At 47.1% G+C, this 15,667-nt stretch overlaps 1 protein-coding gene across 1 annotated transcript in view; it reads right to left on the bottom strand.

The window, feature by feature from the left end:
• The window catches only part of LOC122628873 (RNA binding protein fox-1 homolog 2), a 75,092-nt gene that overhangs the window by 47,552 nt on the left and 11,873 nt on the right, over window positions 1-15,667 (bottom strand). The window contains exon 2 of the mRNA XM_043811665.1: window positions 4,567-4,612. The gene's annotated coding sequence lies outside the window, so the exon portion shown is untranslated. The remainder of the gene's footprint in view (window positions 1-4,566; window positions 4,613-15,667) is intronic.

Raw genomic sequence — 15,667 nt, 5'->3', positions numbered from 1 at the left:
TAAAGGTTGCGTCCCGAGGCGCGATAGAAATAAAGTTCGGACGAGTGGCACTCGATGACGAGAGCTGCCGCCTGGATTCTCGAAAGTCCGTTCTCTGCGGCTTCGGCTTCGCTCCGAAAGAAGAAACGCGTACTAAATATATCCTCGAGCACGATCGTAATTTTCAGCTACTCTCTCACTCGCTCTCTCTATCTTTCGCCTCCGACTAGTACTTTCGAAAGTGTCTTCTTCGCATATGGATATTTCCCTACTCAACGACTTATCCAAATTGTAAAAAAGATGTCAATGACCATAGAGGGCGCTAGTATCGTAACGAGATTTGAAAATGGAACTAACGCTTCGAATAGTATTCGACAAGCGTTTTAAGACGGGAGGTTTAAGTCCGCCGTCTTACGATTATCTTTTCTCTTCCGTTTGGTGCCTTCGAGCGCCACGTCACGCGTTTTTTTACTTTACCAACCATATCGGAACTTTGTCTATTTTTCTAAGGATACGTATACGGTGGACAGCCTCCGTATAATACGAGGAGAGGCTTCACACGCGCGTAAACATTTCGTCGTCGCTTTTAAACGTGGCTCGAACGTGCTCTAAACTTTCGACTTCCGCGCGCCTTTTGCGCGTTTCTCTTCTATAAACACGAGAGAGAGAGAGAGAGAGAGATCTTTCGATCTCTTTGAGAAATTCTTAGAAGCGCATTCCTTTAATTTTCCAATCGCAAAAACATCATCTTCTCGGAACGCTAAAAATTTCTACTCGCCGACGTTACTTCGATGGCTATTACGACCATTCTATTTTCTATTTTCGATCGAAATCCTACGATATCGTATCTGCGATAAATAAAGACAGATTTCTGCATATGCGACGGAAGAACCTATCCGACGCGCAAACAGAAAACTGCACTATCGACGTAGATGTCTTTCCGATACCGACCAACGATACACGCACGTTTGTACGATTATTTAATTGATGATAACGAGACGACGTTGATCGCACCTTCTCCCCAACGTTTCATCGTTAAATCCATAATCGAATCTCCGACATCGAGGAACAATTACTCGTTTCGTTATTCGTTCAAACGTTGATAAAACAGAATACTGAATGCCGCCGATAAGACAGAGATACGATCGATCTTTCTCGTCGTCTACGGTCGATCGACGTGTTATTCTTTCTTAAGCGATTCCTAATTTCCACGTGCGACGAAGATGCGAATCGTTATACCTCGTACGAAAGAATCGAAATTTTTTCAAACGTATAGGATACCGGCGTACGATCGACGGCGACGCGAGATGGCGCTAACCTCTTTTAATTTACGAACATTAAGATCGAAAGAAAGAAAGTATAAAGAAGAAAAATGTAACGACGCGGGAGAGAGAGAGAGAGAGAGAGAGAGAGAGAGAGAGAGAGAGGGAGGGAGACCCAAACGCTCGACCCAAACGAAAAAGAAAATGGGCACTTAGTTCGTGCGAACTTTACTCGAGCCATTTCACATTAGCGAAATGAGAAAGAGTCGACGAGAGATCGGTTCGATCGTGCGAAATGGATAAAAAGAAAGGCTCCCCGAAAGCTTCGTTCGCGTATGGAAATACGTACGTAACGCGATGAAGAAGAAACGAGGGTCGATCGTACGTAGACGACGTCGTTAGATCAGAGATTTACCCTTTGTACGTTCCAATCGCTGATTTTCGATATTTATCGTAGAAACTTCGGCGCTATTCGTTACGAATCGTCGAAACGACGATCGGGACGTTTCAAGTAGATGAATCTCGAATAAACGTACCCATATTTCCCAATTTAGCTGGTCCCACTCATAGTTGAGGGAAAAGTTGATTCTTATATTACGCAAATGTGCTCTTCGAAGCTTCTCTTCGATGAGCTTTCTGCAACGAGCATCGGTGACACGACGAGACGAACGCATGGCGCCAGAAAACGGTGCTTCGAATCGCTTTCGAACGTATTTAGGCGCGCTTCGTGAAACGTCCGTCGGTGCTGCCATCTCGCCTGCCCAGACCACAAGTTTTCTCTTACGAAAAGACAGTACCTCGTCGATAATTCCAACGATATGGATTTATCGACTCGGTTGATCGACGTCTCCGGTCGAACGTTTCGACCGATCGTCCAGCATCGTTCGCTTCAAAGTATGGCGAAAAAATGATGAAATTCAAGAAAGGCGTATCGAGTATATATCGTAAAATATTAAATAGCATTTAAGTAGAAGCATGGTTGGTACGATACGCGTATTCGCTAGAAATAATATTTATTCGGACTTTTATCGATACCGTCAAATAAATCGCGCTCGACTTGATCGCACGTTACAACTTCGAAATTGGATTGGCCTCGAGCGCGCTGCAAATTTATGATCAAACGTGCACGAATACGCGTTACGCGAATACGTTGCATGGAGAGAAACGAAAGTTATTCTCATTATTTTCCCTTTGAATAAATAAAACCGTCATATCGCGTAGCGAGTGTTTCGGCAGGTAGGCGGGGACGGTCGGTCGGTCGGTCAGGCTGGCGGGGAAAGAGAGAGAGCATAGATGAAAATCAAGCATTTTTTTCTTTTTCATTAAATTCCTTCGTTACGCCACTCGCGTTTTCGCGGCTCCCGTATAAATCCTTGGCGAAAACGTCATGCAAATGTAAGTAGAATAAAAGCTCATTGTTCCTGGCTCGTTTCGCAGATTTTTCGACGTTTCATTTGCCGTTTCTCTTTTCGTCTCGCGGTCCGAGCTTCGAGCGAACGGCCATTTAATTGACGAACGTTAAAAACGGTCGGTCGTAGCGTCGCGTTGCGCCTATCTTTCTAATTGCACCCTATTAAGCCAGTTTCTTCGCGAAACTTTATCCTCTCACGAAATTCGCCGAGACTTCGAAGAGTCTCCTTTCAATTCGAAAGAGATATCGTGCATCGTTCGACGGGCGAAAGGGAAAACGATATTATCTTCCATTTCGCGTTACTCCCGTTCGGGTTCTCGACCCTGCGGATCGTTGAAACATCCACGTTATTAATTCTGTCGTTTGCGTAAAAGAGAGGAGAAGATTTTTCAGCGAGTTCTCAATGCATTTCCCAGGGGTTTGTTCTCTCTTTCTCTCCTACTCGAGCTCTTCCGCACCCTTTATTTTCGCCCTTTCTTCTCATCCTTTCGCACCGGAGATATCCCGCATATCCTCGATTCTAATTCAATAGCACGATTTTCTCTCAGGAAATCTTTACCATGGAGTAGCGTATACGTATACGGTACGTAGACGGTTATCTAAGTACCGCGAACGCACACGAGTAACCTAACTGGATAGGTCCGGCGACGGGTACGCGCACTCTTCAAAAACTCGATCGAAGGGATAAGGAAAGAAGTAAGGAAAGACATAAAAAAGAATTTCCCTTTGACCTCGTTTATCCAGGACTTTTCCGTTCGGAAGAAAAACGCTTTCGCGATCGAGACAAACGATTCCCGTGCGATATTAGGTATCGAGGATATACGAAGACTCGGTAGACGCGTCGAGAGTAACGCGTAAAGTCCGTACTAAATAAGACGCGCGTATAGGTACACGACGTACGTACATATGTATTCATAGGTATATACCCACGTATATCGGTATTCGAGCCACTCGGCTCGAACGTCTGAAGTAAAAACCGTGAGATGAATTATGCATGACGTCGTAAAATATCAACGCATTACCGGACGGTTTATATCGGAGATGAGAAAAATTCAAGAAAAGTCTCGAAACTTGTTCTCTACCAAATCGAAGCTGCTTTTTTTTCGGCCGCTCTCGCGGACTCTTCGACGTTTCTTCGAAACGAACGAAGTAAGACGAGTAAGGTAAGTAATACTCCTGCTGCGTATAAGTGTCTTTCGGGCCGCGGCGCTGCTTAAATTAATCCAATTAAATCGCGGCCTCGCGGAGGAAGGATCGATACGAAGCCGTTCCTTGGCGGTTCGAAAAATATTCCGCGAAAGTATAATATTTCGCGAGAAGCGAAACGATCGTCCGACGAACGCGTCGCGTCTTACGAGAAGGCACTGCTCGATTTCCACGGGAAATTTTACGCGTTCGATCCTCGTTCGATCGATGAAACTGTCGGAGAAATTTTTCACCGAGTTTTTGAAGGATCGAGGGAAGAGCATTATTTTCGGTGGTATCTCTCCTTTAGCAGGAAACGTAAGAGGATCGAATCTTCCATTTCTTCTTGCTAGTCGCTGGATCCGACGCTCCCTACAGATGCTACCTCGCTACCGTACTATCCTCCTTACTCTTTCTCTTTTTCCTTCTCGATTACCCATCCTCCTAGCCTGCTCGAGAGAAACTCGGCAAACTCGAATTTCTACTCGTTGATTCGTCCTCGTCAATGTTCCCCGATGCATCGCCTTGCATCGGAATCCATTTAATGGAGTTCGAGCTTCGTTTTATTTCGAAGCGAAAGAGAGACTAATCTTTCTATTTTTCTGGTATCGGTCGATCGATACGCGATTCCTTTCAACGTCTCCGGCTCGCGCGCCGTCGTCCGACATATTTTCTTCCGAACGTACGTACGATCTCGACGGAATACGGGTTTAATGTAAAATTACTCACGACGAGCAGCGGTATCCGGTGAGGCGTGTTGGCGCGCTGGGTAAACCTGGAAAATAAAAAATGGACTTTTTATACTCTATCCTCGACTTCATCTAAGCGTCGTTAAGAAGTATCGAGTACTCGCATAGGCATTCATCGGAATGGGGACGGAGGAAGGGAGGAAAAAATCGATTCGTTTCCGCTTTTGCGATCGGATCCCCACTCCGTTCGACGCTTCGATCAACGTCGACGGCGGAGGCGACGAGTTCTCGATAAGCCGCTCGATCGACCGGAAGCGATAACCGGATGCATCCTTATCGTTCTTTCGCGATCGCTCGGCGAGTTTTCGTTGTCCTATCGTTCCAGATCCTCCCGTTTGATCTCCTCCCCTTTTCATCTCTCTCTCTCTCTCTCTCTCAGAATAGTCATCGATCGGGGCTCGCACGTTCGATTTAAAGTGGATCCCAACGATCTCTCTTTCGCTCGATTTCTCTTTCTTCGCTTTTACCTTTTACGTAGGATCGCCTTCGAAAACGCGCATTTAACACGAGAATTTATGTACGCTAGCGTGCACGAGAGGAGCAAGTTCCCAGCGACTTTTCAAAAAAGAGGGACTAAAAGCGTAAAACGCGAGCGGGAATGGCTCGATATGTTTTCGCTCGCGAATGCAACTTGCGATTCTTTCGTACATATTTACCGTGGGCTATCCCATTCGTTTAAAAACGTTCGTAATATTTGCGCGAGTAAAACGCGTATATATCGGTGCGGCCTTTCTAGAACGCCGCATACGTATCCTCGTACTTTAGGGAAAATCCGAAAATATACAAACGTAAATCGATAAAATCGTTAAAACGATCATTCCTCGACGAACCAACCTTCGTATTCTCCTCGTCACGAGGAAAACTCGTACGATCGACCTCGATGGCGAATTACACGAGTCCGAGTTAACTCGATCGTCGGGTCATTACTTCCACTTTAATTCCTTGTTAAACGAATCGTGCGAAAGTTCGATTCGCGCAAAGTTTGCATCGTCGATCGCGATCCTTCCAAAAGCTCCTTCCTCCTTTTCGAGTCTTCCCTTAGATTGCCGATTCGAATCCGCGAGACCGTATTTCCGCTCCTTCGATTTTCTCCGTTAGCTTCGAGAATCGCACGTGCGAAGCGCGTATAAATCGAGCGAACGTCAGATTCTGCCTCCAAACTTCCATAGGAGGTTCTCGAAGGAAAATTAAGCCGAGGAGAGAGTTACTTTTGCCACAAATGCTACGTAAATCGTTCGAAAAGAACGACGTCTTTCGTCGCGAATGAATTTTGACGAGCGTCTCTCTCTCTCTCTCTCTCTCTCTTCCTCTCTGCCTTCCATCGGGCGTATGGTCGAGCTTTCGAAAACGCCCACGGTAGGAATAACTTTTCTAACGAAACTGCATTTATCGAGTAAACGATGCGCGAGGCGTCGGAACGGCGAAGCTCCAATTTGACCGGCCGAAACGACGCGAACGTTGCTACGCTAGAACCTTAATAATTTTTTTCCGGCGATTAACATGAAAAAAAAAAAAGAACAACGAAAAGAAATACGATACGAACGACCAATCCCGCGGGAGAGCCGGATTCTCGCAACCGACGAATAAATTCTTTCGTAAATACCGATTAGCTGTTTTCAACCGCAAGCCTCTAATTGTTATATAATTGTTATTCCAGAGGAGCTCCGAGCGAAAGCTTCGCAAGAGAGAGGAAGAGAGAGCGATTAGCCAAGCGGGACACGCGATCGTGCTCTTCGTCGCGGCGTTTATACCTTAAATAAGAAAGACGGAGGTAGATAGCGAGGGGGGGAGGGGAGGGCAAGAACGCTCGCTTTACACGCGAACGACTCCGATGTCCCCTTGACCAGGATAGCCTCGGACGAACAAAGGAGTACGAGAGGACTCCTATTACGCGTCGATGTTTTACAAACTTTTCGTACGAGCACGATCGAAAGGACGAGAAAATCGAGAGCTCGGATCCTTCGAGCGTGAAAATATTCGCGACGAATCGGTGCGGAAAGATAAAACTTTTTCAAAGAAATCTCTCGGTAGCGTTGACGTTAGAAGACGACGGTAGCGCGTTACTTATCGCAATCGCGTAATTTACTCGCTGGAAGGAATTTGGTCGCGCGTAAAGCTTCGTCCTTTTCCGATTTTATTTCTCCTTCCTCGCTCCCTTCTCCGTCAAAGTATTCCAGAGGTGCCGTTCAACGATTCGGCGAACGAAAGAGAAGCGTGGTCCGCGTTCTCGAGCAAAGACTCCGAGAGATATTTTCTTTCCTCCGGAGAGAACCGGATAGAGAGACTACGCGATACCGAATTTCTGGCAGAAAAATCCGTAAACCGAGAGATACGACCGAGTCGAGAAATAAATAACGAAGGAGGCATCCTCCTTCCTCCTCCTCCCCCTGGTGCTCCTCTTTTCAGCCCTTTCTCGTCTCTTTTCCAAGAACATCTTGGTCGACGCAACCGCCAGCTCCCTCCGACGCGGAAAGAACATTCCGAGATTTCAATCCTTTTGGTCCGATCTCGCGAGACGAAAAGAAGAAACGGATATTTCGTCGCCGTCTCTATAATAAAGCGCGAGTAAATTCCTTTGGAAGAGCTAAAGCGAGGTAGAAACCGAGCGAAATCGAAAGAAAAAGCGAAGGAAGAAACTTTGTCTTCCTTCGACCCTTTCGCGAGACTCGTTCGCGCGTTCGAAATCGTTTCTTCTTCCACTCGTCGAGCGAAAGCAGCTCTAGCCCCCTCTAGACTGTACCGAAATGCCGCTCGACGCGACCGTAACCTTCCCTCTTCTCTTTCTCGCTCTTTCGAATCTGCTTTCGACAAGCTGGGATTAACCATCGAGAAAGGAGAGGAGAGACAAATTCGACAGAGTCCCTAGGGAGAAAACGTCACGAAGCGACGAGAAAACCGAGCCTTTGCGAGATTCGAACTAATTCGCGCGACGCGGGAGGAGGACGGACGGACGGACGAACGTCGTCGTCGTCGTCGCGTTCGAGCATTGCCATTGTCGTTCGATTTGATTAAAACGGTCGCGCTCTTTCCCACAAGAAAAGAGGAAAACTCGCGAATACGTCCGATGATACTCTGACTTCTCGCAATGACCGTTAAACTTCTCGCTCGCAGTGCTCGAGCAGAAGGGGAAAAAGTAAAACCGACAGCTCGTACGAGTTTTTTTAACGGCTTCGAGAGCGAAGAGGCGGCGGCGAAAAAGTTCGATCTTAAGGGCCGAAAGGAGAAAGAACTTGGCCCATGTATCTTTTCGAGTGCTCGAGAGAGATCCGTTTTCTTGCGTCCATTTGTTCTTCTCCCGTTGCTTCTCAGCCCATCGACCGATCTCGACTTTCGAGTTGAAAAATCTTTAGGAAAGGAAGAAGCGGAGCACAGCTTGGTTCCCGAGATAGGACGAGTACGACGAGCCCGCGAGGACTGTACAAAGTTTAAACGCGAACGGCTCGTACTCGAGAAGAGAGGGATACCCGGATAGGCGTACGAGGCACGCTAATCCGCATTCGAATACGTGCGTAGATCTTCCGATAGGAGGGTGTGCGAGCGCGGTGGACGGAGGAACCGGGATCGTCGAACGGAGAGAGCCGCGCACGCGCGCGTCCGCAAGGAGCGGATACCCCCGTCGCGACGCGACGCGACGCGACGCGACGACGACCACGTAAGAAGATAAACGACGAGAGAAAACAAATAGATACTCGGACGAGTCGGAAATACGAGGAGGGTGGTACGCTCGGTTTATAAGCGATCCTTTCGTTAACCTATACGCGTACCCACGGGGTGTGTCGGTTGGCCAAGATTCAAATACCTACAAAGTTGCGATCTAACGCGGAGCGAAGCGAGTAGTCGATCGTCTCCTCCTCGTTGCTCCTGGGAGGTGAGCGACTAGTTGTGCCGTTCTCGTAACACCCGGTATATGCGCATCGATCGGAGCTTCGTTATCTTTGCCATCCAAGCCGCTTTCGCGGACAAATTGCACGAGGGATATAAAACATCGAGCGCCGTCCGATAAGAAGATTACGCTCGTTCGAAATCGCGCTAAATCAATATCGGACTATAGGCCGCCGCCGCTGCCACCACCGCCGCCGCCGCCAGCTTTTCTCTCTCGCTCGCTCTCTCTCATCTCAAAAGAACAGTCGTCCCTCCAACGCCGTAATCCCTTTAATCTAGCGATCGGCGCTACTACTTTTCGCCTCATTTTCCGACCGATTGCCTTTCCTTTTCTCTCCCTTTTTGCCGTTTTCTTTGTTTTCCCGTTGAATACACCGCGGCTAAGATAGCGTTTACCGGCCGCTTCTCATAATTTCTGATTAATTTCTTTGGATGTGACATCGTGGTCGCGTAATTAATTATAATTAGATTTCTCGAACGTATCGTCGGACGGCAATTTTCCTCTTCTCCTTTCCTTTCCTCTTGCGTTCCCCGTCCGATTATCCTTCCTTCGCGCGTTACGCCTACCTACTCTTTGCCAGGCCATGGCACTGCTCGAAATAATTGCAAACGCGATTCTACGAAGGGGAGTAATGAAATTGATGAAAACCCGTTAGCGCTGCCACTCCACGTTCGACTACGGCTAATTATGAGACGCCTCGACGATTTCCATCCTCCGTTTGGCGACGCGTCGAACGAACAACGTCCCATTTCCACGTTTCGTCTGGACCGTTCCAAGATCGCGGTCGAAGATACGTTCTGGTGAACATGGAGCGATGGCTATCGATACCGTTGTCTCGTGACGAGAGATCGATAAGCGAGATCGAAGCGACGACCCAGCCTCCCTCTCTCTCGTCCCTCGTTATAACCCGATGATCAAGCCGATGATCCGGGTACAAAAATAAAAGCATCCTTGTCCCGTATTTATTAAAGGGTCTGCGGTTTACCGTTGAACCGTCCATCGGCGACTCCGCGACAAAGGATCAAGTTTGCTTCTGGATTCGCACGAGGAAAGCCGTTTTCTATCTATCCATCTCTCCTCGATACCATTCCGTTAGCTGCATCGTGTTTCGACCTTTTTTGGATTTTGCACGTAAAAGCGCTGGCCAGTGCCGTCGGTGCGTGCACCGAGCCAAAATAGAGATCGAAACGGTAGTACTAACTACCGTTAGATATCGTCGCATAAAAGCTCGTTCCATTTGCTCACCCTCTTTCGTCTTTCCTCCTCCTTCTCGAACGGCTAGAACCGTCGTCGCGCGGAGGTTCCCTTCGTTCGGTCTACTACGCTAGCCAGGAACGATTCGGTTTAGAAATTAGACGAGCGAGTCCCTTTAATCCGTTTCGTCTGTACGTCCATCTCGCGAACGGAGCTTCTTACGTAACTTCTTTCCCTCGGACTTTACCCTTTTCCTCCGTCGTCTCGTGGTTCCTTTGGTTTCGGCTTTCGGCCGAAACGACTCCGTCTTTCGACGGATTGCTCTAGTCGAGTTTTTATAAACGGTTCGGCGAAACGCCAGAGAAAGGAACGAGGGATCGCGCAAGGACGGAAAAAGACGAGGAATCGTAGCGACGACACGCGTCGGAGCGCGTGTGCTGTCGTCGAGTACCGGCACTCGACGATATCCTTCCGTTAATCCGTTTATGGGACGTGTAGGTACACGGATTAACGTCCTCGGGAAAGTGACGCCTAGCTCTCTATCGGGTATAGAAGCGCACGATAATGATAAACTTCCGAAAGCACGTACACGGTGGTAAACGTCGGGCTATCGCGGACTTTTCGAAGATGGCTCGATGCATGGACGGAGAATGTGCACTACCGTTGCCGCAGAGGTAACGGTAACGATGCGGCACAGCTGGCGAGTAAACTGATTTTGAGGTTGAGCGTCTCTGCTACGCGATACCGAAACACGATGGCACGAGCGTTAAACATCGTCGAACGTACACACGTAGAGAGTACACGTAGAGCGTACGCGGCGAACGTACGCGTCGAATTATCCGAAATTCGAGGACGCGCGTGTTCTAGCTACGTTCGAGAAAATACGCCTCCGATAAGGCCATTGTTTTTAGCGAGAACAATCGGTAGTTTTGTCGCGTCGACTCATTTAAATGACACACGTTTCGCTTCGATTCGTCGTTCATTTTTCGATCGACGAATAAACTTAACAGTTCCCGTAAAGCGAATCACGTGAGACGACACTTTTTCAAATTCTTCGAAGAGGGAGACTCTCGAGAACGACGTTATCGTCGAATCGTGTTTCATCGAGCGGAAAAACAACCGGAATAAATTTGCCGAAGCCGTGGGGCAAGGAGTAGCGCGCCAGAGTTGCTGTTGTTAGGGTCAGCCTGGGCCCTGTTTGTTAACGCTACGTAACGACGCCCATTTGTCGCGTCGTATAACGCGCCAGCAGTATGCATGCGCTATACGTACGGCGTACGAAGAGCCATTTCTCGGCGCATTCGTGGACGTTGGTTCGTATCGGCAATCGTGCGATCTAAATTGCCAATTCACGTTAATAACCAGACCAGAGAGAGAGAGAGAGAGAGAGAGAGAGAGAGAGAGTATATGCGCCCTCGAAATAGCTCGGCGGACCATCGAGAGCCACGCGCGCGCTCCCTCTCTCTCTCTCTCTCTCTCTCTTCTTATCGCGAGAAATTATGTCGAACCGGTCTCTGGTGTCTCGACGATAATTAACTCTTCTCTTTCAATTCTTACCGCTTTTCCCACGAATGGAATAGAATCGAACACGAACGATTTGCTGTAGTTGCCACGCGTATGTACATACGCGTGTGTACAATTCGATCGATAAGGTCTGAACACGAGCGGAGAAGCAGAGAGGGGGGGAGGAGGAGGAGAGAGAGACAGAGAGAGAGAGAACAAATAACCGATCCATCCGACGATCATTATCGTCGTTTTTCCGCGAGGACCTATCGGCGATTCTCTCTTCTGAACTCGGATCTAAGGGAGGAAGGAAATGGAATATTTGTTTTTAGACGACGAGCTCGGGGAAAATAATAATGGTGCGTGATCGAAGCTTCGTCGATGGCTCGAAATTGAGAAACGTAATGCTATTGTTTGGTCGTTTCGTAAGGTTGCCAATTATAAGGCAAGCAGACGCGTAATTCCACCTCTATGGAGATCCCTAATGACGTTTCTACCAATGACAACAGCTCGCGCAAACTTGCCACTTCAGACTCGCTGGTGGATATAATGGTCTGCCTGCGCGTCCGACTGTATTGTTGTATCGGCTAATTGGATGAGAAAGAAATAGGGACGAAAACCGACTCGAAAGAATTCTTAAAAAGCCGTCGCTTATTTGTGCTTGGAAAGAGAAAAGGAGAGACAGGAAGAAAAGATAAGGATAAATTCGAGAAGGAATTTCTTAATACGCTTCCGTTATCAGAGCGAAAGAAAAAGTAGAAAAAGTAAGAGAGATCCTACTTTTATCGTTCCAAACTTGTCGCGATCGTCGATCGCTTATCGGCACCGATCCCTTATATCTTCTACTCCGATACTAATTTATCTCAAAGAAAAACACCTGATATCCGGAAATAAATAACGCAAAGTCGGTCTCTCGGCAGCTCCCTGTTTACTGTCCAAGCGTTTACCGATGCGCGTGCGCGTGCGTATTTCGTTGGTAACGCGGTAGCTAAAGGAAAAGAGGAGGGAGGTCGAGGTAACGCGGTCGGTCGCTAGTACGAAATGCGAAAGTAATGACGTCTCTAGGCGCCCGGAGAATCACCTGGGACATGAAACTTTCAAAGAACTCGTTTGCTAGTTCGATTCGAGACGTCGAGAGCTGCTACGACGGCACGCCTATCCAGATACGTACATACGACGTGTACCTACAACTTGCCGTAGCAACGGTAGATATTTCGCGAAAAAGACGGTAGAAAAAGGAACGACTACCAAACGATTTTCCTCGAACAAAACTCGAGCCTCTTTCGATGTTCTCCGGTAAGAGCCGTTTGAAAAGTTTCAATGTTCCTGAAAAAACAATACCGTCCCTCTCGCAAATTCCACGTTGCTATCGATTACGAATAGAGATTATATGATACGGAAGATCTCATCTCGGTGACTCGCTCTTTAACTAATAGGTTCTATCTCGAGGCTAGATCTAATCGAAAAAGTTATCAGCCGAAATTGCTTTCTGCGGTTTTCCTGCGAACTAGCGAAAGGTGTACTTGCGCGAGCGCGCGCGCGCGCAGCGCAAGTACCGAAGAGCTGCTTCGCTGCATAATGGCGCAGATCAAAGGAGCTTGCGGTCGAAGCTCGCGGCCGTTCTCCGGCCGAGTCTAAAGTACGCATGGAATTGAGAGTTCGCGCGACCGACTTCCTCTTCCTTCGCGTCTGTACACATGCAGGACGCGTACGCGTACGACCTACTATGTACGAAAACGTTGCCTCTTAGTATCTCTCTCCCTCCTTCTCTTTGACGACGCCTTTGAACGTCGCAATTATTAATACGTCACTCGCGAATTCGTAGAAACGAAATCATACTGCGAGATTGTCGAAACAAAGTCATTAAAGGTCTTCGATCAAAGCGTTCTCGATTAAAACGAACAAAGGATGTGCGTATAATAAAAAGATAAAATCAAAAGCGTACAGCTGAGAGCGTATAAATCGACCCAGTTTCGCCTTGTCTCCCGTACCTCGAGACTGTCGCGAAAACGAAATTCAACGGATCTTTCGTTTTTACCGTACGTAATTAATCTGCAAAGAAATAATTACGGAGAAGCTCGCCCGTGGTTTTAACGTCGAATCGAGTTCGTCATCCATCAAGGAATTTGCGATGAAAATTGCAAATGCCAAAAATAGCTCGTCCTCGATTTGCGGTATTAAAAAGATTATAGACATCGCCGAAGATGCGAGCAGCATATCTCTGTGTAATGGTATTATTTGCTCTACAATGTATACATCCGCAAACATGGGTGCGTACGCACGCGCACGGCCAACGTAAGTACATCCGCGTATTCAGAGAAAGAGAGAGAGAGAGAGATACCTATATACCGGCGTATTTGTTTAAGGTGCTTGCTCGTTTGCTCGGTACCTTGGCAATTAGCAATTAGGTAATTAGTTGTACTCTCTCCGTTCGACTATTACCGTAGTTCGGGGTTGCGTATCGAATGGATCGAATTACTTTGGATTACGCGAAACCGAGTCATATGTCGGCGCGTTTAGTATCCGATAGAATGTAAATTTCCTATTAATTCCGCGAATACGTCATTGATTTCTTGCAAAAACGTACAAAGATTCGCACTTTCTATTCGAATAAGATTACAAATTTAACGACTTTTTTCTTCGAAGGTTACCACGAAGAATTTCGTAAATGATCATTTTGCGGATAAAGTCAGCCTTAAGCTCGAATATTAAAATAAAATATTGCAAACGATTGCGCGATTTCCACAATGACAAAGACAAAACGGAATACGAGACTACGAGCGCAACGTCGATATTACTTCCGATCTTTTCGTTAAGCAACTTGGAAAGTTTACCGTTTAGAATTTAATTTCAACTTGGCCGAGAGACAGACAGAGAGAGAGAGAGAGAGAGAGAGAGAGAGAGAGAGAGTCCTTCTATCGAGACTACTGCACGAGAAAAATGTTTGCAAGACTTTGAAAAGAACGATAATGCGAATTCCTCTAGCCCTCCTTCCTTCCTTCCTTCCTCGATCGATCGACTTGAAAATTGAAGTAATTACGATTATATACACGTATCCATATGTAATTGCATTATTATGAAACGACGCGATTCATCGGCCCTGTTTTCGATAAAAAACAAAAAGGAAAAGAAACAATAATAGTATCCGTATAATTCCGAAAAGCTTCACTCGTTTCACTGTTTCAAAAGTTTAGTCGGCGAGCGATACGTCGAGTGTAACTTGGCACTCGTTAGTCGAGACGTTAACTACGCTCGAGAGATAGAGAAAAGTTTTTTAAGATCGACAGACGTTTTCGTCGCTTTTCCTTCGACAAAAGAGACTCGACGAGTCGACTGAGATCGCTGGCATTCCTAGGAGAAGCGACCGACGACGAGAAACTCGAAAAGTCTCGGCCTTTCGACGATCGACGATACGCGAACGCGTTCGAATAACCAGGCACGTTCTTCGACTCGACGAGTTTTGCTCCTTACTCGAGAGTCGTTGAGACGAAAAAGGGGAAAAATGACAAAAGGGAGATAAGAGAAGTCGTCTGCGCGAACTTTTTTCCTTTCGAATACAAACAAAATGCAAATTTGGAAGGTCGACGTTTGTACGATATTTGACGGAAAAACTTCAAGCCGGAGAATAAGAAAAGACAAACGGTTGAAAACAATTGATTAAAAGTGGATCGCTAAATTAGATGGTTGTTTCTTGCTTAGTCGACGGCAAGTACTTTATGCTACGTCTTTTTTTTTCTTTGTCTTTTTTCTCTTTTGGATGCAACCCTGACGCAACCTGTAGAGGAGACACGCATCGAGCACGGAATAAAAAGTACGACGTTACTTCGTGGGGACGCGGTGGCTCGGTCGTTGAGGAAAACTCGAATGTATCTTTCCATCGTAGAGGCGCTCCTTTTTATCGCAACCCACTCGCGCGTCTCTCTCTCTCTCTCTCTCTCTCTCTCTCTCTCTCTTTCTCTCCCCCTTCCATCCTCCCTCTTGCGCTTTCTTCGTCCCTCTTGTACCACCCCTTTCATTTTGATCCGAGAATCGTTACACAGAGCGCGCAACTCAGACGCAACTTTTACAGCGTTGAAAAGCGTCGAGCTCTGTTGCGGATTCTCTTTTTTTCTTCGCAATTCGCAATTCTTTCTTCGGGAGGAAGCACGCCGCCATTGTTTCGACCGAACGCGCGCTTCGTTTTTTCCTTGACGCACTCATTTATACAACTTTGTCGGTCGATGAGACAAGGAAATCGCACTTGTTTTTGCTTATTTTTCGAGATTACGAACGCACGATTCCATTCTTGTTTCTCTTTTCTTTCTCCTTCGTCTCCGAGCCTAATTGCATCCACCGTCGAGCAAATTGATACTTTGCTCTCTCCCTTTCTTGACCCCTCCGGCCACTCGGCTATCACGTTTCCCCTCTCATATCTCTTTTCTCGTTTGCATGCGAGTCGTTAATGACGGACAACGTTCGCTAACGGAATCGACTTCGACAGATATTATATTTGGCTATTAGC

This window comes from Vespula pensylvanica, chromosome 4 (assembly GCF_014466175.1).
Source record: "Vespula pensylvanica isolate Volc-1 chromosome 4, ASM1446617v1, whole genome shotgun sequence".
NCBI lineage: Eukaryota > Metazoa > Arthropoda > Insecta > Hymenoptera > Vespidae > Vespula > Vespula pensylvanica.
Note: the sequence above shows the minus strand (reverse complement) of the source record. Positions and strands in the feature narration are given on the sequence as shown.